Source organism: Diadema antillarum, unplaced genomic scaffold (genome assembly GCF_040938485.1).
Source record: "Diadema antillarum isolate AM-2024a unplaced genomic scaffold, OU_Dant_1.0 seq00001939_RagTag, whole genome shotgun sequence".
Classification (NCBI taxonomy): Eukaryota; Metazoa; Echinodermata; class Echinoidea; order Diadematoida; family Diadematidae; genus Diadema; species Diadema antillarum.
The window spans coordinates 25,776-48,530 of record NW_027272599.1 but is presented as its reverse complement, the minus strand read 5'-3'; the positions used below and the strand labels follow the sequence as shown (position 1 = coordinate 48,530).

Sequence of the window (22,755 nt, the reverse complement as noted above, 5' to 3'; positions counted from 1 at the left end):
GGAGAAGAACTTGAAGCAGAGATCAGGCTGTCTTTCTCCTTGGGTGAGGGCAATTTGGTCCTTACCCTTGTACCCGATGCGAAAATATCAAGCTTATGTGCTGTGCAAACCCCCCCCCCCCCCCCCCCATCCCCTCTGATGTCATTTTCTGCCTGTGCTGGCGCTTTGTGGTACCGTCGAGTCCTGGAATAATTAGCTAAAGCTGCACTTCCTTTGAACAATATTGCCAAGGAAAATAGGTTGCGGTCATCCCTAACACTCTCTAGGTGATATGTTGATGTTGTGTGTGGGAAAGTAAGACCACTGTGCTGACGACTGGCCTGAGTAGTATGAAGACAGGAAGAGTTTCTCAAACCCAACTGAGGGTTAGTCTCATCCCAGGCTTCAGCATTTTGAGACCAAGATCATGATATTTTACTTTTGATAGAGAAAGAGACAGTTAAAGGGGTGCTACATAACTTTTTTTTTTTTTTCATCACTTGCCTAGTTGGGCAAGGAGATTTTCAAATAGTTGTAGAACGCTTGTATGAACATGTACTTTACTTGCCTGAAAAGAAAGTCCAGGAATATAAGAGACTGATGTAGAAAGTCACTTGTAAGTCTGACAAAGGCTTAATAAAACACAACCATTTGAATAAACAGCACACATTGATTCGCACGCTTAAAGGGATCGTATAGTTTTGGTTGAGACCTAACTTCAAGTTTCTAACATTTTTTTGTAAGATAATGAGAACCTCATGAAATATGAAAGAGCATGTAATTCTATGAGGAATTCAACATTCATTTGATGAAAATTGGTTTTGAAATGGCTGAGATATCCAAAACAGAGTGATCCGAATAAAAGGTGGGACCCACCCTTTATTACGAACACTTTGTTTCACTTTGTTTTTGGATGTCTCGGCCATTCCAAAACCGTTTTTCATCAAATAAACTTTGAAATCTTTTTAGAATGGTATGCTCTATAAGTGGTTTCCCTGTATCTCGCAAAAAGTTGAAAGCCCAATCCTGATCTCCACCAAAACTATACTATCTTGGAGTAGCAGACTTGGTTTGAACTCGTGTTGATGTTGCATTGCATTCTGGCATCTTCATGTAAGTGTTGGAAAGTTGTTTTTAAAATGAAATTAAGTACTTTGCATCACTATACAGTCATAATCTTAGGACTTCTCTGTATGGTTGACTTAGTGTTTTTTTGTTTTTTTGTTTTGGTTTTTTTTTTTTTTTGGGGGGGGGGGAGTGAAAAAAGGTAGCCTACAAAAAACTTTTGCTTGCCCGAAGTTATGCAGGATATATTTTTTAAAGACATTGTCTACCAAAATATTTTTTCTTACCCACAGTGTACTGAAACTTTGAATTCTTATTAATCTCTCTCTCTCTCTTTCTCTTTTTACTCTTCCAATTTGATACAAAGGCTTGAGAGATTTATTAGAAGAATTAATATAAAAATCATAATATTCTATTATAGTAAAATATGCTGAAATTCTTACTGCAGTGGTTGAATTTCAAATGCTTCCCCACCCCCTTCACTCTCTCAGTATCTCTCTCTCCCTCTCACAGACATTGGCATGGAAGAAACAAAAAAGAAAAGAAAAATATACGAGGAAAATGTCATTTCACACCGACAACGAACTTTTTTTGAGAGAGAGAGATTGTGCAAGCATTATTCACATGTAATGGCACTCAGAGAGGCCCATTGAGAGACTGATGCACCACCACGGCTGTAAACTGCACGGCTGAGGATTCCGTATAGCTTTTGAAACCACTTGACATTCACCATTCTCACTAACAATCTCAGCCATTGCCTTGGTGTCCTCCAGCTATTCTTCTGGTAAAGCCAGCCCCAAGCTCCCTGTACTCTTTCCTTCTTTTTCTCCTCTTTTACTTGTTCTCCTTCCCTCTCTCCATTCTTCTGCTCATATTCTCTCCTCTGACAAAAAAGGTGGCTTTTAAACTTTTTTGCTTGCCCAATTCAGGCAATAATCTTTTTTTCTCACCTTTCCAAAACACTTGCCCAATTTTTATTTTTACTTGCCCCGAGAAATCGAGCAAGGGCTTATGTAGCAATATACAGTACTTATTCCTCTATCTCATCCTCTCTCTCTTGATCTGTAAGAATTTTCTCTTTTTTGTGCCCTTGCCCGACTGCTGAAGTCAAAAACTTCCCAAAGTCATCGCATCAGCAGTAATGACCACGACATTGAATCACATAATTTGTAGTTTGCTGTGAGCATTCATGCTGTTTTTGAGAACCTCATTTGCCGACGAAATAAACAACACAACAATACCATCTGATCACTGTTGTCTTGGTATATGTGACCCGCTACTACAAAAGGATCCTAAAGTCGCTGACAGCTGAGCCGAGAAAAACGAGTTTGAAGTCACATCATCAAAATTTGATCAAAACTAGTGGATTTCTGTTTTTGGCATAATTTTGTAGTCTAATGTTTTGTCTATCATCTGCCGAAATTTCGAGCTTAGTGATCAAAGGAAAAGCAAGAAATCAGAGTTTTTCTGAGCCTTGATTTTCCTACTTTCAACGTAACAGAAACATGTCAAAAGATTTGGATTTAGCGCCGCAGCTAGACTCAGCCCCTAGAAACGAGGGAGTGATCTTATTGGTCAGTGCGTGGCATCCTGATTACTGATCGGTTGTGCGTAGACCGCTGGCGCTAAGCTTGAATGAACATCGCGGAGGTCGCTAGGAGCATACCCTCTATTGTCATGCGGTGAAAACTGTCTCGCCTCCCCTTGATCATGATAGCATCGGAAGGAAAACTTTGAAGGCGTTTTTCTCGAAAGTCTCATTTCCTCAACCATTTGACATGGGTTAATAAAATCATTGATATCTCCACAACCAAGTACTTTTATGAGCTGTGTTATATATGAAATTAAAGTAGAAGAGTAAGGGAATTATGTCATGCCATTTTCAGAAAATTGTCCTCCCCCGACTTTCGGATCCTTTTGTTGTAGCGGGTCACATATTATTTGCTGACCATACGTTATGATTGATTTTGGCAGGATTCTCTTTTTTCAACATTTTACTGTCACTATTGCCTTGGTACATATGTATATTTGCTGACCATACGTCATTGTTGATTTCGGCAGGATTCTTGTTTTTCTTGGAAATCTCACGATCAGAAATTTGTATATATCACCATCCTGTGCTCTTGTTGACACAGCCTGATGATTGCGCATTAGTGATGGTATAGTTGTAGCTGTATCACTGGCTGTACCCCATGTAAGAAACAGCCTCTACTTCTGTTCTTGTCGTCTCTATCAACGTGATGTAAAAAAAAAAAAAAAGGCAAAAACATACATAGCTTATGCAGTCATCTGACAGTGACTTCCTGACATGCGTGCATTCATTCACAAAGTCACCCTGCGTGCCGGCCGGGCCACGATTGTCGTAGACGAAGATGACGTCAATATGATGAGCCTTGCCAGAAGCGTCCCTGAGACTTCTGTTGCCAATTAGTGAAGTGTACTTTATCTAAATAATATCATGAGATCCATTTTTGTCCAAAGGTGCCAGTGGCTCGTGTGCATGAATGCACGTCATTCACGTGTGACCAGTGTGAAATGTTTACTCATAGCGAGACACTTGTTATGTACATTATCTGTCATGCCATCTGCAATCTTTGTTGCCGCCTTTCACCTGGAGATGGTTCTACAGCTGCTGTCGTATCGTCTCGTCCACAGATAGTACATCGTCAATCTAAGTCTCAAGGTGGAACCCCCTGCACTTTTCTTTTTGCCACAAGTGACATTAAGCAGTTAGCAACATACTATTATTCTGTTCAGAAGTTGATGTCCACAATCCCTCGGGTAAGGGTGGAGGGCCAAAATGAAAACTTCACAGCGTAGAGGGGGAATTTATCCCAAATTTGTATGCAATAATGCAGAACTACACTGTAGTAAAAGTATAGGCCTACATAGTAAAGTTTGAGTAAAATCAGATCATCCATCCAAAAGTTATGAATAGTTACAGCTTTGATTAAATCTATGTGCTGTCATCGCTGGATAAGAAAACTTACAACAATTTGTGATGTCACACTAGGGTAAATATATAAAGGAACAATATAGAGAATTCAGTGTATTTTAATTTTTTATAGCATAATGAAAGAGCACTTGACTTTCCTCTTTCAGAAGATGGGGGTGGGGGAATCATGTTATCTTGAACATTATGTCAATAACAAGTCAACTGAAAGAATGTTTACTTTTTCTTGAAGAAATGATATAGAGTTTTTTTTTTCTTCCCTGAAAATTAGGAAATGTATGATATTCATTCATGTTTTATTGTAGAGTGATTTCCTGTTCAAGCTTTGTCCACACTTGTTTCATAATGTCTATTTTTGCTCACATTTATGGCATTCAAATAACAGTTTTTTCCCCTACTTTTTCCTTTATTTCCACAAACAGTACATTTGCTTAGATAGCATACAGAGATGAGAATATGTCATACTTCCTTTTTTTTTCCTCTGGTAGATTTCAATCTGAGAATGATATTTCCCTTCTGGAAATCATCTTTTACCCTTTATCTATTTGTCCACTGTCCCACGCCAGTCCATTTCTCCTTGTGGAGCTTCTGGCGATGACGTCGAAACCTTTACAAGTTGCACCCTCTGTCCGCATACACATTATCCCCTGTTTTCTACTTTTTTTTTTGTTCCTTTTTTTACCCCCAGATTTTGAGGATGCTGTCTTTCTCTCACAGTGTCTTGCTCCTGTCTTCTGCCTCTCAATTTCACATTTTCCACTCCTCACACCTTTTTCTGACATCATACCTACTCCCGTCCATCGCTGCTGTGACGTAATTCTCCCTCCACGGGTGAATCCAAACAATGCCGCGGCTCGCAAAGGTCACCGGCATGCACGCAACACCCCAGCGCCGGCTGCTCTTTTTCCCGGGGAGCAGGTGGGGGGAGGGGGCAGTGCCAGCGTGCGCCACCGTCATCCACAGCATTTGCTGGGGAGAAAGTTGCGCCGCGCTATTTTTGGCCATTCGGATCACCCAAAAGTAGAAGGGGGAGTGCGGGGCGGGATTGCACATCGCGTTGCGAGCCGGCGAGTCTGACCCAATTTTCTCCCGTGGCAATTATGGAGAACAGGATTTGGTCATATGAAGTCCAAGATGTGATCATCCTTCTCCCTATCCCCCCCCCCCCCCACGTATTTGTGATGAAAAGTGATGCTGTACACCCAATTTCTCAGATCTCCTCTGCATTTTGAAATGCCAGAGCCCTGCATACATAAATTCAGAAAAGGGTAGATTGATTACAATCAATCTAGCAGCATGTTAGATATCCAAAAAAAAAAAAAAATGTCCTCAAACTTCAGTGAGGTTGTAGTCTAGTTATCCGTATGAAGCCTGACTTAGCATGCAAACGTTGTCATTGATATTTTTATCCTTTAAAAAGGGGTGGGGTCACAAATGAGTGAGTGTCATATTGCAAATTTTCAAATGAAGTTTCGTCTCCTCAACATTCCCCCAAGCCTTTAAGAACTTCTTATTTCATTTTTTTTTCTCCCAAGACTTAGACAGGAGGAAGAGAAATTCAAAGCTTTCAAAAGATGCAGTCGGTTTGACATCACAGTACTGTGACATTTTGTCAATGCACTCTGGCTAAAGAAGTTCTAAAAATAATGTAACTTAGCAACTTAATTATCATGTGTGTCTGGTATTCATAAATTTTTCGATGTCTTTATGTGATAAAAATTTTGAGCAGGTTACCAGATATCATGTTATTTGATACGACATTAAACAAATCATTGCTTGAGATGCAGAAGTGTAGTCAGTTCTCGTTTTGTCAGTCCACGTATTTAGAAAGTCAGGAATGTATTCATTAGATTGCGCTATGACACTTTCACTTGGAGATGATGTGTTAGGGGAAAAACCAAGACATTGTAAATGCTTGTTCAGTATTAAAAATTTTGCATCATTCTTTGTGGCATCACCGTGTCCGTTTCAAGAAAATTTCCCCTCTGAGCCGGAAGAACAGACAGTTTCATTTGGATGGTTCACAATAATGCTCAACTCATTTGTTATTTGTTTTCATTCCTACTTTTGTCTTTTTATTTATTACGAAAATATTCCGTGAATGAAGCTGATCAAATGGGTCATAACTCAAGTGTCATTTGGATCATCATCGCTCACATTTTCACTTGTACATGGTTTGGACTAACCTCAACCAACATTTCTTTCTTAAATTCTTCTATACAACTTCACACACCACAAGTACTGTTCATCCCTGAATTGAGGATGCATGAAATCAGAGGTACAGTACACTGAGTCATATGAAATGAACTATGATTTTTGAACCTATTATCAGTAATGTTCAGGTATTCAGCATTCTACAGATTATGTTCACAGGAATCAATTTAGGTAATCAGTTGTTCAACTGGCATATGCCCATAGTATGTCTTCGTACATTGATTTAAGATTCGTCGGTTCTGAATGCAAACCATGCAAATTGATCAAACTGGTCAGACTGTATTTCATCAGACAGTGTACAAAGCACCATGACTGAACTAGAAGAAGGAGAAAAAAAAATGAATGTCTGAAATGTCTCATGTGATATTTTTCTCCCAGACAAGCAAACTTGTGGCATATAATGTAGAGATGATATTTCCCTACATATCTTAGGTCTATGTAAACTGTATCCTTACCAGTCTGTCTCCATCATTCTACTGCCCCACCCCCCCCCCCCTCTGATTTTTAAAGGGCTTTTTCTTGATGCATCCTAGCACCATGTGGCTGTGAACATGTGTAGCATACTGTGTCTCTCTCATGCATGTGCTCTTGGTTTAAGCGAGTTGTCATGGCCGCTCCTGTGCAACCCAATACATCTTGTCTCATGCATTGAATATTCAGCGTCTGCGCATCCTCATTATGTACTCTTCTCCGGGTTAGAGGGAGAAACTCATTGAACCTAGCCACTTTTCCCTGTACAGGAAAGTCGTGGAGAAAGGGGGGAGGGGTAGGGGAGGGGGCTAGAGACTTGAGAAAGAGAGCAAGAAAGAGGTGGAAACATGGAAAGAGAGAGAGAGTTCAGGATTGAGTTTCTGAATAATATCTTTCTTTCAGATAGAGAGTTGTACAGAAAGACAAATATACTGACATAGGGGATAGATGGCGGAGAAGAACAGAATTTAATGAAATATCTATCTATGTGTATATGATTCAAGTTTAAAAGATGAAAACAAATGATCTTTTGTGAAGTATCATTAGTGTCTAACGACTTTTAATGAGAGGACACTAAGAATGGATTACAAGTACAATCTTTTTAGCTTTTGAATATTGGAACCAATACTCGACTAAGATCCTCATTTCGTATGAAGGCCTATGTTTTTTATACAAACATACATTTTAAAAGAGTTTCATCTAAAAAAAGGAAAATTTTAGCGATGGGGGGGGGGGGGGAAGAAGAGGAGGTTGGGAAGAGATGGGGGAAGAGGTGAAGTTGATGTATTTTTTCTTTTCCCTTCTCCCAGGGGTAGGCTCCCCGAATCCAGCGTGATGAGCTCAGCTTGCATTGATTTCAAGGGTGTCATCAATCGTGGAGTTCCTTGTATGACACAATGATATCACTATCACGCACACTGGATAGATTCAGCCGCATAAATCTCTCTCCCCCCGTATCTCCCCTTTTCATACAATAAGGGGAGTGCTTGGAGCAATATTCAATTTGTGTCAGCGAAGCTACTAGGTAAAGCTGTAATGATGCAACTGCGTGTGATGAGCTTCAAACGAGCCTTCACCGACATGAAAGAAGCATATGATACAATATGTTATTTACAAAAAAGAGCAAAAATAGAATTACGTTGATACTTGGCTGATGCATTTGTCATGAGTGCGGCAAAATTTTACTGCAGATGTAGTTTGTGAGAGATAGTACAATGCACTCCTTACTTTAGTCTCTTACGACTATTTGAAACTCTCTGCAACCTTTTCTCGCATGCATGTGGTTTTCCCTGCATACTTAGAATTGGCTGCATATTTGATATCTGTCTAAATACCAGCTTTATATGACCTTTTAATCCATTCTTACTGACATATTCTGAAATATTTCTTCAGTGAGCATTCTCTCATGTCATTTCAAACATATTTTTCTTTGCCACCTCCCTGTTGAGTAAATATCTTCTTCTTTTTATTTTCAATGTTGAATGTGATGCATTATTATAAGTTAATGTATCAACAGTAGAGGTAGTAATAAGAGCCATAGGAATAACTGTAGTATTTATGGAAGTGTTACCCATTATAGTAGGCCTAGTCTTAGCAGTAGTAGTAGAAGTAGCAGACATAGTAATAGTTTTAGTATTTAATAGTAGAAGTAGTTCTAGCAGTAGTATTAGTAGCAGTGGTAGTAGTAGTATTATTAATAGTGGCAGTAATAGTAGCAGTGCTAGTACCAGGCTTACAAGTAATACAACAGTAGCAGCAGCATTATTAGTGAAATAGTAGCATTAGGATAGTCAAGTAGCTACAGTGGTGTGAAGCAAAGCTTGCATGAAAAGAAAAAGAATGTGATAGCTGAATATACTTTTTATACAGGAAAATGATGCAGGGAAAATCAGCTAATCAGTGGTTTAAAAAAATGTGCATATATGATGAGCATTGTCACCATGACCCAGCACAGATATCTAGAGGTCAGTAACTGGATTGTACACAGTGTATCAAAACTAGGAGAGCAGTACTTGATATAGACTCAGCTGTAGTCCTTTGTTGATTTGGTTTGGGTTTCTGAAGTGATAGTAGCCAAGCAGTAACTTTGTCATTCAACTGACATCAGCCCATATTTGGTATGCAGATCTAATGCAACTAAAGATAACACATTCTGTTCTGGACAAAACGCATATATGGGAAAAGTGTGGCGATGGAAGGCCGGCGCTTTGATGGAATTGTCTAATTGTATAATATGCAATGACAAGGGCATAATGATAGGATATCGTCATACTTTGATGCATTAGGATGTCACTTCATCAGATGATATCAGTTAACATGGTGTATAAAGTTCACTATACAGATTCCCCTTTTAAGAATGAAAGTAGACATCTCTGTGTCCCGAAGTGCCTAATAGATAACAGATGATGTAAAAACAATCAGTTGATTGGGGCTGGTCACTGGACGCAGAACCACTCAATTACCATACTAAACATGAATGATTCATGCTTTGTAGATGTTTTGTCTATGAACGGTTTTAGTGATGTGAGGCAGACCCAAGTCCAAGGAGTGACTAATGCTATGTGGTGCCATTCAGTTAACACATTCACCCCATGCCTTGCCTTTCTTCATTATGGCAAACTAGTCTCCAGTAAGTCATGCGGTGTGGATTACAAGCCTCTGCCACAAAGCCTGACAAGAGGCTGTAGCCTCCTCCTGATACAGGGCTGCTGCATTTTTATGACACACCCTGTACAAGGAGACCCATCTGCTTTCATAAGGCTCCAGGCCCCTAGAGCAAGGAGGGACAGTGGATAAAAAGGAGAGAGGTAGATGGACAGTGAGAGATAGGCAGAGAGGGCATCAGATGAGAGGGTAGATGGGGGGGGGGGGGGGGGGGAGAGGGAGGAGGAGGACAGGAGAAGAGAGAGAGAGAGAGAGAGACTGATCGCTGGGCTGCTACCCACTGACCTCTGGATGAACTGCAAGCCAGTTTACCAGGTACCTGGAGCCAGGGAATGAATGAGACGGATTGGAGAAAGGGGGGTAGGGAAGAGGGGTTGGTGCAGGAAGGAGATGGGTTGAAGAGGATGAAGTGAAGATGGAGGGGGGGGGGTGAGGAGAGAAGAGTGCAGGATTACAAGGAGGAATAATTCATGGAGGAAGACAGAAGCGCAGAATGAAAGGAAAATGGATAAAGAGAGGGAGAACAATGTGATGAATTACAGTGAGTGAACTAGAGGAAAAAAGGCTGTGTGACAAATCTGAGGGCAATGGGGTAGGTGGAGGATGGGGAGGGGGTGGGGTGAAATTGATGGAGTTCACTGACATAGTTTGATAGGGAAGGGTGAGTGGATGAAATTTTTACATTAACATATGAGTCTGTTCCCAGAAAAAAAGTGGTACAGTCAAATTCAATATATTGCAGTCAGTAGTCAGGTTTCTATGCCAACAGGGGGTCAGTATGATAAATATTACTTTCAATCCCCCCATCCTCCTTCTTTCTTACCATTTTGAGTGCTTATGAGTGTGGCTTGGCACAGTAGCATTGTACACACTGTCCAGAGTCCACACATTTTTACTGACCTCACAAGATATTGTGCTTTGAAGGAGTACATAGTTCAAGAATAAGATGTTGAAGATGATTTTGAAAATTCTACTCCACATTTATTGTCTTTTATTCCTAAAATGAGATATACACCATACAACAGGAGGTTGTGGCTTCAAAATCTCATGAAAAGGAAAAAAAAAGTGATAATAGCTTCACTGAAATATGTTATCACACAGTAAAAGGAGTCAATTTATATAGGCCCAATATACCAACTTTATTTTTTTTAAATAAATCATTGCTGTATGATTCTAGATTGTCCAAGCAATCAATTTCAAGATGTATGGAACTTTCAACATCAACCATTAACAAATGTATAGACATAGGTCTTCCACAAATACATTTTGTAATCTAAAGATAGGACCCTACATGTAAAGTAGGTAGTTTACTGTGCATTATTTACCTCAACTCCTTCCCCCCCCCCTCCCCGAAAATAGGGTATGTAATCTAATGACATTACCTCACCCACTTCAGGAACAATTAGCCACTGATTGGAAGTAAAATAGCAAATGCAATCAATCAGCTACACTGCTTACCGACGGCATTAGAGCTAATCAGACCTTGTTTTGTTGGGTATCTTCTGCGCAGTAATTGGCAGCATACACAGAGACGGGAACGTACTCGCCAGGGCAGTGCGAATGAGAAGACCAGTGTGAATAGCCCCTTCCATTCTCCAGCCAGGTGCATGTAACCGTGCTTGCTTTGCCCTGCCATGGTGTGAACGTGCCCTTGACAAGCCCATGCCACACACGAGTCTTTATCAGGAAGACGTCAGAGAAGGCCACTTTTACTGAAACTGACAGTGGTCCCTCGACGTGTAGGAAATACCAGGCGTCTAAATTCGGCGTGTGCAAGGACAGAGTGTGTGAGAACCCTTCTGACACGGTCCCTCGCTGCAGCACTATCCATTCTTTTTTTCTCTCGCTCAAACACACTGTGGAAATCACTTTATAAGCAGCCACATTGGCTTTTGACATACTTTTTGTCTACCATTACACATCTTTTTCTGTAATTACAATAGTTCAGATTTAGAAGTTATAATATTTCCTTGGCAATGTTACATGATGCAAATTAATGTGCCTCATATGATTTTATAGGGAGAGTTTATGCATATTCTGCCAAAGTGAAGTAGGCCTATATTAAAAATCTTATTTAGCAAGGATGATGAGTAGTTTATGTATGGACTATCAGTGTTGAAAAGTTAGGCATTTCATACTGTGCTCGAATGAACGAATGCCCATCTGCAATTATTGACCAGTTCAATGTACATTTCAAATGTGCATACCGGTAATCTCTTGAGCTTTTCTGGAGAATGTGTGGTATGCAGTTAACATGCTGTAAATTCTGTTCTCTGTTACATTTCATCACGTGAAAGGAATTTGTGCATTGAAGTACATTGCAGTGCATATGGTATGATACCATGTCAATGATTTGCTGAATATGGGAGACTGTGTTATATGAAAATTGTAAAATTTGCCAGAATTGATGTGAGAGTTATAGAGATGAGAGTTGTTTTTATTGGTGCATTTCCAGATAATTCACAGATAGGATAACTCCTTTTTTTATTTCAGAAAGCCACACTTTATTCGTTGGGAGGAGAATCGAGAGTTTGCGTGTACCCACACAGATTTAGCTTGACCTCTATCAGCATCAGGCGATGCGGTATGTGCCAGATATGATTTCACAGGTTATATTTCATTCTCTGAGTGAGAGAGGAGGAGGAGGAGGAGGGACGTAAATGGCCGCCTGCGATTCGTCAGTGTCAGGAGAGCTAGATCTATGCCTACATAGAGTACAGGGGGGCTTACCGGCCGTGATGACTCAGCGAAGTTGACCTAGGGCAACGTCCTCTGTCAACTTTGACCGTAACCTAGATTCATCGGTGGGGCTCTGAAACTGTGCACCAGTACTATAGTTGTTGAGGAGATGTACAGTGGTAGTCTTGGCAGCCAGGCTGTTGGTTCTTATTCCCCAGTATTGTTTTATCATGATATTCTATGTTTCCTCAGCCCATGGAGAAAATATTCCCTGTTGCACACAATTCTGTGTTATCTATGCATTCCAAGATTGTATATAAAATCATTTGTTTCATATAGTTCTTGCAGTTGTAGGTTAATAAAAATAACAATGATTCTGCTGTTATTATCATTGTTATTGTTATCATTATCAGGACCATCATCATCATTATTATCATTAAATGTTATCCTCTTTTCAATAATATAGCCACAATGAATCCTATAACTAGTTCTCTGTACTAAATCTAAATCCATGTCAGTAACTGTGTGTAGTGTTCAGGCATTTCAGGTTAAAGGCATTATTTACAATTTGCGGATGAAACAAAAACCCAGCTTTAGTGCTTCAAAATAGTTCTAAAATGCTAGTTAGGGATAGAAACAACCAATGTAAAATCAGTATAATCAATGATAGGTATGGTTTAATATACAAAATGTTAACAATAGTTATAATAACACTGTTTCTGGAATAAACTGTCTACAGTTATGGTTTATTGAGAAATATAGTGATATCTCCTAATATTTTGGCATTTATTGCAAATTTTTTATACGGTAGGATGTCTTTTTGATACAACTGACCTACACATATGCATCAAATGTGATAACTCGAACGTTTTTTAAATCACTGCTCCCAATGGTAAACAGCACCTTTAAGCCCCATCTGCTGACGTACTGAGTTACCTTGATACTCTTCTCTATGCTGGTGATTCCAAAATCTCAAGAAACATCCTTCTGTCTCAAGGGGCAATTATTGAAATGTCGGCCGGGATTTGAAGAAGAAAGCAAAAATGTGTTAGTTTTGAGGTATGGTGATTAGTAAAGTGTATCAAAGACCCTTTGCATTCATATGTTTATAGCAGACAGGTCTGAGGTGGTTATTAAATACTGATGATATGTGGTTTCAGTCTATTCTGTCATAGTGGCCACCTGTCTATGAAGGCCATTCTTCTCATTACCCTTCAATAGTGGCCATGATATGCTTATATGACTGTGCTAGAAAAAAAAAGAAGAATTTTTGCATTGAAACGATCTATGAAAAAATGTTAGGTAAAGACTTCATCAACTTTAATACTCGGGATATATATTCAGGTCAGCTGTTCAAGAACAAGAATTTCATAACTTCTCAAATTTGTTTCTGAATTTGATCAAAATTTTCACTGTTTTGCCAGTAAGAATGATCTGGAATGGTCCTTTCAACAAGAGTCTGTCTGTAGTGGCCACTTCTCTACGAAGGTCATAATTTTTGTTTCCCCAAACAGCTGCTATACGCACATACATGTGTGATGCAGATGTGATGATTGTAATGGTTAGAGTGCTGATGCTTTCGATGCAGTCCTGTCTCTAGTGGCCAACTGTCTGTAGTGGCCTCAGTGACCTCTACTATGTTTCTCTCAAACGGTTGCTATGATTCGCAGTCATGACAATTACGTGTGTCACATGTTACATGTGAATGTGACACTCTCGATTTGATGTATTATTTTTTCAACAATTTCCTCCCATGCGTCCATCCATTCCAGATGCTGCTGGTTCGGCTGAAGAGCCTGGGCACCGCGATGAAGATGGTGGAGTCGGAGGTGAGGTCGGCGATGAGGAGCTGTGGCTGCGGGGAGAAGGAGATCGCCAGACACTGGGAGTCTCTCAAGAACCTCTGCAAGGTCTACAACAGCTCAAGAGGTCAGTCTCCATTTTAGGCACGGGTGGCGGGAATCTCATCAGAAGAAAAAAGAGTAGAAAGTCTCCTTGATACTGCAAAATGCTCCCTTAAGGACATTCCTCAGATAAATTGAAGTCCATGTCATTTTCTTCAAACTTTCCATACCGTAACTTTGACCCATCCGAAGCCCAAATATGTAAATAAAACCATAGGTTCATGTGCTTGTTTTTCTTCTACGGGACTTTGAAGAATATGACTAATCTACCGTCCTGTACCAAAATGATAGCGTTACAGGATCAAGACCATGATTGGCAACAAAATCTGCAATGACAAACTTAAATCCCCATAATTCTTTCAAAATCCACGTTATTTTCTCCAAATTTCCAAGAATTGCAGAAAAGGGTACCCAAAACGAGGATGAGGTTTTAAAGTTAGGGTTTACACTCTCATTCTTGAGCAAGCAGTGCCCTCACGCGGCAGAAAACACCGAAATCTCTCAAATCCTTCTCATCGACATTTTCTGTTAGGGGTGAGCAAAAGGACATGGTTCATAAAAGTACATTCAAAACCCATGTCATTTTTACGAAACTTGACCAAATTGTAGAAGGAGGCTTACTAATTCCAGAAAAACAATAAAAAGTGAGGGTTCATGTGCTCGTTTTTGTGCTAGCAGCGCCCCCATGCGACATTAGTCTGACGGTCCTCCAAAGGAAAAACAAATCTTAATATAATGATGTTGATTGTAGATTGCATGTGTTATGTGTTGGTTGTTGCAGTGGTTGGTAAAGTGCGTGTTGTGAACTATGGATATGTACCGTGAGTACCCCCCCGGAAAAAAATTAAAATCTTTGATTCTCCTTTTGTTACACCAGATTTGGTAATCAAAAATTAATATCTGAATGGTGAAAGTGATAAATACATATTTGGTAATACTTTCGTGACCTTAATATTTTGTAACCAAAAATTAAAAAAAAAAACACAATATTTTGTACTAGTAATGACAAGTTAAGATCTCATTTAAATTTTAACAGAGATATTCAGATTGATTTAGTTGTTAGACCTAAAGATGAAATTTGCATCATATGTTTGTTTTGTTGTTGTTTTGTTGGGTTTTTGTTGTTGTTGTTGTTGTTTAACACCTAGTTTAGTAGACTAGTAGTCCCCGATTAGGGCCTATAGGCCCTAGGTACCTTAGCACTCGATTTGACCATGTTAATGAACAGATAATGAACTGCACGTCACAAAACAGATCTATGGATTGAAAATGGAAACAGCTCGGTTCCACTTCCAAGCTTCCTGATTCCGTCGATCAGTGTTGTGCTACCATGACCATGTATACTGTAAAACATGATATATTCGCGGCACAAAATTTTCGCGAATTGGAGCCGACGGCCTTTTTCGTGGCATGAAATTTTCGCGATTTGTCACTGGCGTTCAATGCATATAGTGTAGACAAGAAATTTCGCGTGCATTTTAATTTCGCGAATCTTGGCACTCGCGAAATTCGCGAAATTAAAATGCATGCGAACATTCCTCGTTTTACAGTATGCGGCTCGGACCACTGAACTTTGCGTAGTACGTACAGATTGTAACGCGTACAGTCGGCACGCGAGCCGAGCGAGGCCGCCCAGCGCGGCCGCGGTGGGGAGCCGTCGGGTATCCGAACGTACCACACTCTAGCTCGAATTACTACAGTAGCAGCTGCTCAGCTCAGCTAGCTCAGCTCATCACTCGTGTGTGCGCTTCTACGCTCTTTGTTACGTCACTGCCAACCTGCGCAGCTAGGATGCGCACAAACTCAACTGAGGAACGTCCTTAAATACTTACTGGTCTTGGCAAGGGTACTGTATATGCTGTTATTTTTGCGTGCAGATATTTTCGCAAATGGAGAGGTCATAGACATTTTCGCAAGATGTTTTTGCGAATTAACGCAGGTGCTATGGGTAAATGTGCTATTGCCCTAGCATAAGGAGACATTTTCGCATGATGTTAAATTCGCGATCCAACTGTGATTCGTGAAATTCGCGAAAATTAAGCCCTTACGAAAATAACAGCTTATACAGTATTCTATATAAAAGCCTCTCTCTTTGTCCTGACATTGGAAGATGAAAGCCTCTCTGATGTGGGAGATCTTATTGCCTGCTAAAATGCATGAAATGCTTGAGAACCTCCCTGATTGGCCATTGGAAGCTCCCCGATTTTGATATGTGAATGTCGGCTGGCCAAGAGACGCTTTTTTGTGATTGACAGAGCAATTGTGTGAGTGGTGAAATGTCATTGAAGCATACATTTTCAATTTATCATAAGGAAACCTAGATATTACATATACATGTAATACAAAACTTTTGCCAGTCCCTGTGAAAAGATTTGTATTTAGTTCAGTGCATTTTTCGTTGTTCACATGCACTTATAAATTCCAAATATGTCAGCAGAATATCAAGTTTAACATGAACAATTCAAGTCCAGTGCATCTCTTAGTGAGAGCTGCTCTGAATGCATTGATGAAGTCAATGAATTTGTGGAGTAAAATCTTTCTCCTTCTGGTTACGCTCTGCAATTGTTGTATCTTTACATTCACCACTGAGTAATCTTGCATGTTGGGTATGCATGTTTCCTGTCGCTGTGCAGCCAAGGAAAGGGCCCAGGAGGATGGCGTGACGAGTCCAACAGACCAGGCAGGAGAGGCGCCAAGGGTGGAGCCACTGAGGACCGAGGTGTCCAGGGCGGAGCTGCCAGCGACGGAGACCACCGGGCCGCCGGAGGTCCAGGGGGGCTCCCCATCAAACTCCACCATCTCAGAGAGCAGCAGTCCGGAGCAGAAGCGCCCCTCCATCAGCTCCGTCAACTCGGAGACGTCCTGGGATGCCACCGCGGCGGCGGTGCCCGTCACCACGCCCCCACCCGACCAGCAGGTCTTCCCCATCATCCCCATGCCCACGCCCCCACACACCCCCACCTCCAAGAGGGTGCGGCCAAAGGGCACGCCCCCACCCAACAAGAAGCTCAACAACCTGCCCCTGCCGGTCCAGCACTCTGGACCGTGGATATCGGCGGCGGACTCCCTAACACTTCGACCCAATCCAGGCGAATCAGCTACGTAGGTTGCCACAGCCCTTTGTATTTTTCACCAGTTTACATAATGTATTTCTATATAGATGACAGAGAATTGATGAATGCATATCTCCATAGAGATGCCTGTCGGCTGTCACTGTATGCCTTCCTTACACTTTTCCTATGTCACTTCCCTCCTCCACTCTCCTCTTATTAAGTTCATTCACCAAACAACCGTCCTTAAAGTGAAAACATAGTTTTGGTACGGGTTTGAAAACCCGTCTAGCACCATTTCATATTTGCTTGCAATATATCGAAAGAGTCTACCAAGAAACTTATCTGGCTGACGCGAATTGCTGGGATGATGAGTCGTTTTGGAGTATTTCGAGATAAAAAATAATAGTCAGTTTACTAACTTTTATTCCAGAAGGATCCAGACTAACTCGGTCTCAGGGAAAACTCAGCCCTATTTCAGACAATTTACACGCAGTTTGTGATCGCCATACTGAAAAGACAATCAAAGACGCTTGATATACAGCAACGACAACTTCAAAGACAGTGGGAGGGCATTATTCCACACATTTCTCAGGCATACGTACACATTTGGGAGTGAAATTTGACAACTTTTGCAGGCGTACCAGAACTATGTTTTGGCTTTAACGGATACACACGGTTTAAACCGCAAACCTCTCTTCCTCAGATAAACATACTTGTGTAATGTGCAAGCATCATTAATTCAGGTGTCAATGCCGAGAATAAGAAAGAGAAGTGTTATCAGACATATGCTGAATCTTTTGGGTCGTGCTCTACCAGAATGATTCCTACAGAATATTTTTCTTTACCTTCCCAGTAGTTGATTTAGTATGCACACCAGAAGATGCGGGCAGTGATATTGAAAAAGGTATACAGTACTTCTTACCACTTACTCCACTCCATCGGTGATATGTTTTCGTGCAGAAGCATCACTTCTCTTTCTCACATCTCCTTTTGATTTCTTTTTTGACGGGCCACAGATTAAGTAGACTGCCACACAGAGGTCGCGACCCAGGACTACGCCGCTACTCCGACGACCGCAGTTCGAATCTCCCTTCACCGTCGAGGAACGTCACTTCAATAACCGCATCCATGGGAGCATTAACGGACATTGACTCGAATCAGAGAAGTTAGTGTGGTGGCAACATCTACCCCGCTTATACTGCTAGCGGGTTTCAAAGCCTCCTCAAGGAGATTCGAAAGCCCACTCTAAAAATCAGCCTCTTGTCTGTTTATACTGCTCGCCAAAAGCATACCTTAGCAGGCCCTAGCAGGCCCAACCTGCTCCTCCCCTTTGATACATGGCGCAGGCTTTTGAGTGAAAGTGTGCAAGTTGAAAGGCTTTCTTCAGCGGGGATTGGTCGAGACAGCTGAGTTGCTTATGTAAGCAGGCGATGACCTTCAGCAATTACCTCCGGGTCAGCCAAAAAGCAGCTTCTCGAACCCCCTAGCGTTTATACTACAGCAAAGGCTGCTATAGCAGCCTCTGAAACCAGCCCCTGTAGGTGGTTTCAGAACCTGACCTGATGGGATCTCCTTTTCTGAATTCTGTCTGTTTATACTGAGATGAAAGGCTGCTCGAGGCTGCTATAGGAGGCTTCAGAACCCCCTTTTTCCGTAGTATAAACGGGGTGTTAGTCAAAGACAGTGCAATCTCCATGATGCAACTTAGTCTTGACATATTCTTGTATTGTCAAGCAAGAAACATTTGTCACATGAAATTTTTGCAAGTTGGAGCCAAAGGCCTTTTTCGCAACATGAAACTGTTGTTTGCATTTTTTTTTTTGGGGGGGGGGGGAGGTGGTGAGTCTTGGGTCCTCGTAGATAATTTGTAAAGGTTTCATGCATGCAAAAATTTCTGGTTTATTGGTTTTACAGTAGTAGTGTAACTCATCAAATAATGTGTATTGATCTAAGGATCACGAATAGAGTACTTGAGTTGTACTCGTCCTGAGTTTCTTTATTTACATGTATATGCGTAAGACATACGTGCATGCCTGTCAAATAAACAGATAAGTACATGAATGAATAAACATGCTGCAATGTACTGGCATGTTTTGAACAGAGCTTGATGAGTTTTTATGAGGTAACCTTTGAAGGGTCATGGAAATGTAGATGGTGGTAATATAGGCAATGATTATTCTGTAGAAAGCTGCCCTTAAGAAATGCTGAATGTTTATGACATTCCTTTCCATTGGAAATGCTCACTTACAAAAGTAGAAATGTGATGAAATTAAAAAAAGAAGATATAGTGTGTAACCTGGAGTCAAATTCAAGTTCTTGTAACATTTCAGCCAGAATTCACCAAGGTAGTTTAAATTTAGTCCATGGGTTGCACAAATTTTGACTGCATAAATGCACATAGTGGAACCCAGTATGTGGCAACTGACATTCAATAATGAATATAGCTGATATGTGGAAAGCATGCCTATATCGAGCATGTTATAGTCCGTGGACTGAATATTAGCCATGAATATGGTTTATGAACATTTAAAGCAAACCTCAATAAATTGTGTATGATGCTTGCCGCTCCTTTATATCTTTCCTCTTTGTTTCTTGTTTGCTGCTTCGTAGGTAAAATGCTTCAGCCCAAGTCTCCACGAACGCCTCATCGGACCAACATGCTACATGCAATAAAGCACAGGTTCGTTCTGGCGCCCTCAAGGGGTGGGGGGGGGGTGGTCTGTCATGACAGGGATTCACGTGAATGACAGTGTGCAAATATGTGTTACAAATAATGGAAGAGGAGCCTTTTGATGCAAATAATCTGAAATAACCTCTATCGTGCCTTGGCCATGTGTGCTCACAGTGTGAAGCCGTTGCAAAGATATATTGTGAAGACACACAAAGTGTTAGGGTTATTGGAGAGAGAATTGACTTAAATTGCAACCATACAGATTATCTTGTAGTCCAAAGGGCCCCGAAATGTGCAGTAAAGTATCAAGACCCTTTTTGTGGCAAAACTTTTCTCAACATCAGTGAGCTGAAGGATATCTTTGTATCTCTCGTGTGAAGACCTTCAGATCTTGCTTGTTCAGCATCCTAGCCAATTTCAGCAATTTTCTGCAATTATTGTCGGTCAATCTCCTCCAAATAATGTCTCCCCGTAATTTGTGCAATATGTGTCACCGCACATTCCTGTCATTATCTAGGTATAAGATCCGTCGAGCTCTTTACCGCACTTGCGATTTGACGTTGGTGCAGGTAAAGACAGTTTCCATGGCAACAGCTAGGTGGCGGCCAATCAGTTCAGAGTCTTTTTGATTGCTGCTATGGTCACTGTAGTTACTGAAGTGCACAGTGAATGCTCACTTTTTATGCAATTTAGGATTTAGGCTGGTAATAAATCAATTGTTACATTTTCTGAAGTCTAATCTACCCTCGAAATGATTCAGTGCAAACTAGAATCTTCCAACTGCCTTGCAAGCCGCCACCCAGTACACTCACAACTAACTATCGGAATATTGTAGTCATAGATTTAGGAAACTTTAGTCAGGTTTGATAAAGGGGAAACACATAAAAATTTGTGATGCCATGTCTCTTTGCAAGAAAAACAAAAATCACTCACCAACCCAAGATGCGCTGCATTCTTCAAGTGATCAATGTTTACTATTCAAAGCCGAATGCATATTTCTTCTTTCTGAAATTCCTGCCATAATGAGTAGAGAAAGACTTGCTCTAATTAGCCTTAATGCTTGCATCCTATTCACAATATAATCTCACAGCAAAACGTGATGTTAGAAACGAGCTTTTGTACATTTCACGACTCCTGTGTTCGATGAAAGTGCATATTGGGCTTTTTTTTGCAATGGTTTGCAATGGCCCGTAAATGCAGTTTGACGTGTTATGTCAAACAGTTATAGTTATATCAGTTATGCAAGGCAATAGAAGCTATGCTTAAAGTTGTGAGGTAATTTCCATCTTATTTTCATGTGGGACAAAAGGAATTATTCGCAGTATTATGCTTAAAGTTGCTTTGACAGTTCTGTAAAATGATTATACATAACTGTCACTGTCGCATATGTATAGAGCAAAATATTTCACAATAAAAAAAAAAAAACTGCAGCCATGTCTATTCAACCACACAAAAAAAGAGCTTTGCCAAAATTCATTCAGAGACAAGATGGTGCATCTTAGCCAGCCACTGTTGCAGTTTTATGACTCAATCATCCAAATGGAAGTTAGTTATCCCAGTCATAAAAGATATATTTTTGAATTTACCCTAATGCCAAAATTGTTCTCGACTGCAATCATTAAATCAAGACAGCAGGTGCCCATTAACTTGTGGTGGTTTCCAATCATTGCAAGCTGCAAGAACTGCAGGTTGTCATGTCAACAACCTAAATACTGCCAGGTGATTGGTCTGCTTTGTGGCTGCTGCCATGGTTAAACTGCAGTTATTACAGCTTACAGTAATTCCCGGTATCGCCAATGCGCAGAAAATTTCTGCGCACACTGAAGAGCTCTGTCACAGATGCACTGTGAGATTCCTCAGTGCCCTTGCTTGCTTCCAGTTGTCTCACGCAAGTCACAGTTCCCATAGATTCAATGGAGTTATTTGTCTGCTTTTCCATTGTTACTTCTTTTTTTCTTGGCTATAATTCAGCTTAAAAGAGTTGAAAGTTTCTAAGTTTTACTTATTTGCGGTCAATAGAGTAATTGTTCACTACTGCAAGGCTTCAATGTGCTGGTCACATGATGGAAAGTGAAGAAATCTTCAGCAAAGTACACCTCTGGATAAAGACAGAGCATGATCTGAGTGCATGTGCAGCCAAAACCGGGGGAAGTTTGTCCCGTGAGCTATCCCATAATGCATCTAAAATGCTGCGCTGCGCATGGCACCTAGGTATTGGCGATACCGAGAATTGCAAACATCTTTATGAAAACAGATCTCCGACTGGCAAAGTTAGAGAGTAAATTGCTGTGGTTTGAAGGAAATGACAATGATGAAGAGTTGATGAAAAGAGACAAATGCATGTAGGTCTGAGGGCCAGATGTTGAAAAAAGTGTAATCTCTTTTGTGAGATTTGAAACATTATGGTGTGTAAGACGGTGAAAATTAATCTCTGTATGTGTTCCAAAGCACTTTGAAACTATCAAGGTACAACTTGCTCCATTTTAGGTGTGTCCTTCAAGACACTGGGCGTGGAAAAGAAAAGATGAAATGCTCTAACCTGCATCTGCATGACTATTTATTTTGCAAACATGGTGTGTTACATTGTGTTGATGACATGGATTCCACCCGTATGAAAGCATGGTATGAGTTCCATTTGAAACAGTCATGACTTGTTAAGTCTTTCTACACAGCACATTCATTCAATTTTCGACAAAGCATTGAGAGTGTTAATCACATTTCATTCAGACAAAGTTCATCGTCAAAATTGCTCTGAAATTATATATAGATGTATATATGCATAAATGCAAACTTTGTTATACCCTCTTAAGCTTATCATGTGCTGTGAACATGAATACATTACATTTCTTTGTTTCATGCGCAAGATTTCCTAAACTCATTATGGACATGTATTGAGAGCATCATTAAGTTCTCCAGTGTAAACTGTCATTGCAGTGAGTCATTTTTAGGATAGAGTCATTTTACGTCACTTCAGCCAGGCGTTCAGTACATTACTTACGATCATTAATCTCTTTATTTTTAGTTTGTTTGCACTACCAGCCATGAACGTTATTGTTTTGGGCTTGCATCTCATCGGCTAACACAAAACACCCTCTCTCTCTC

General features: G+C 40.6%; 1 pseudogene; it reads left to right on the top strand.

Moving 5' to 3' along the window:
* The window catches only part of LOC139713275 (kinase suppressor of Ras 2-like), a 97,248-nt pseudogene that overhangs the window by 49,507 nt on the left and 24,986 nt on the right, over positions 1 to 22,755 (top strand).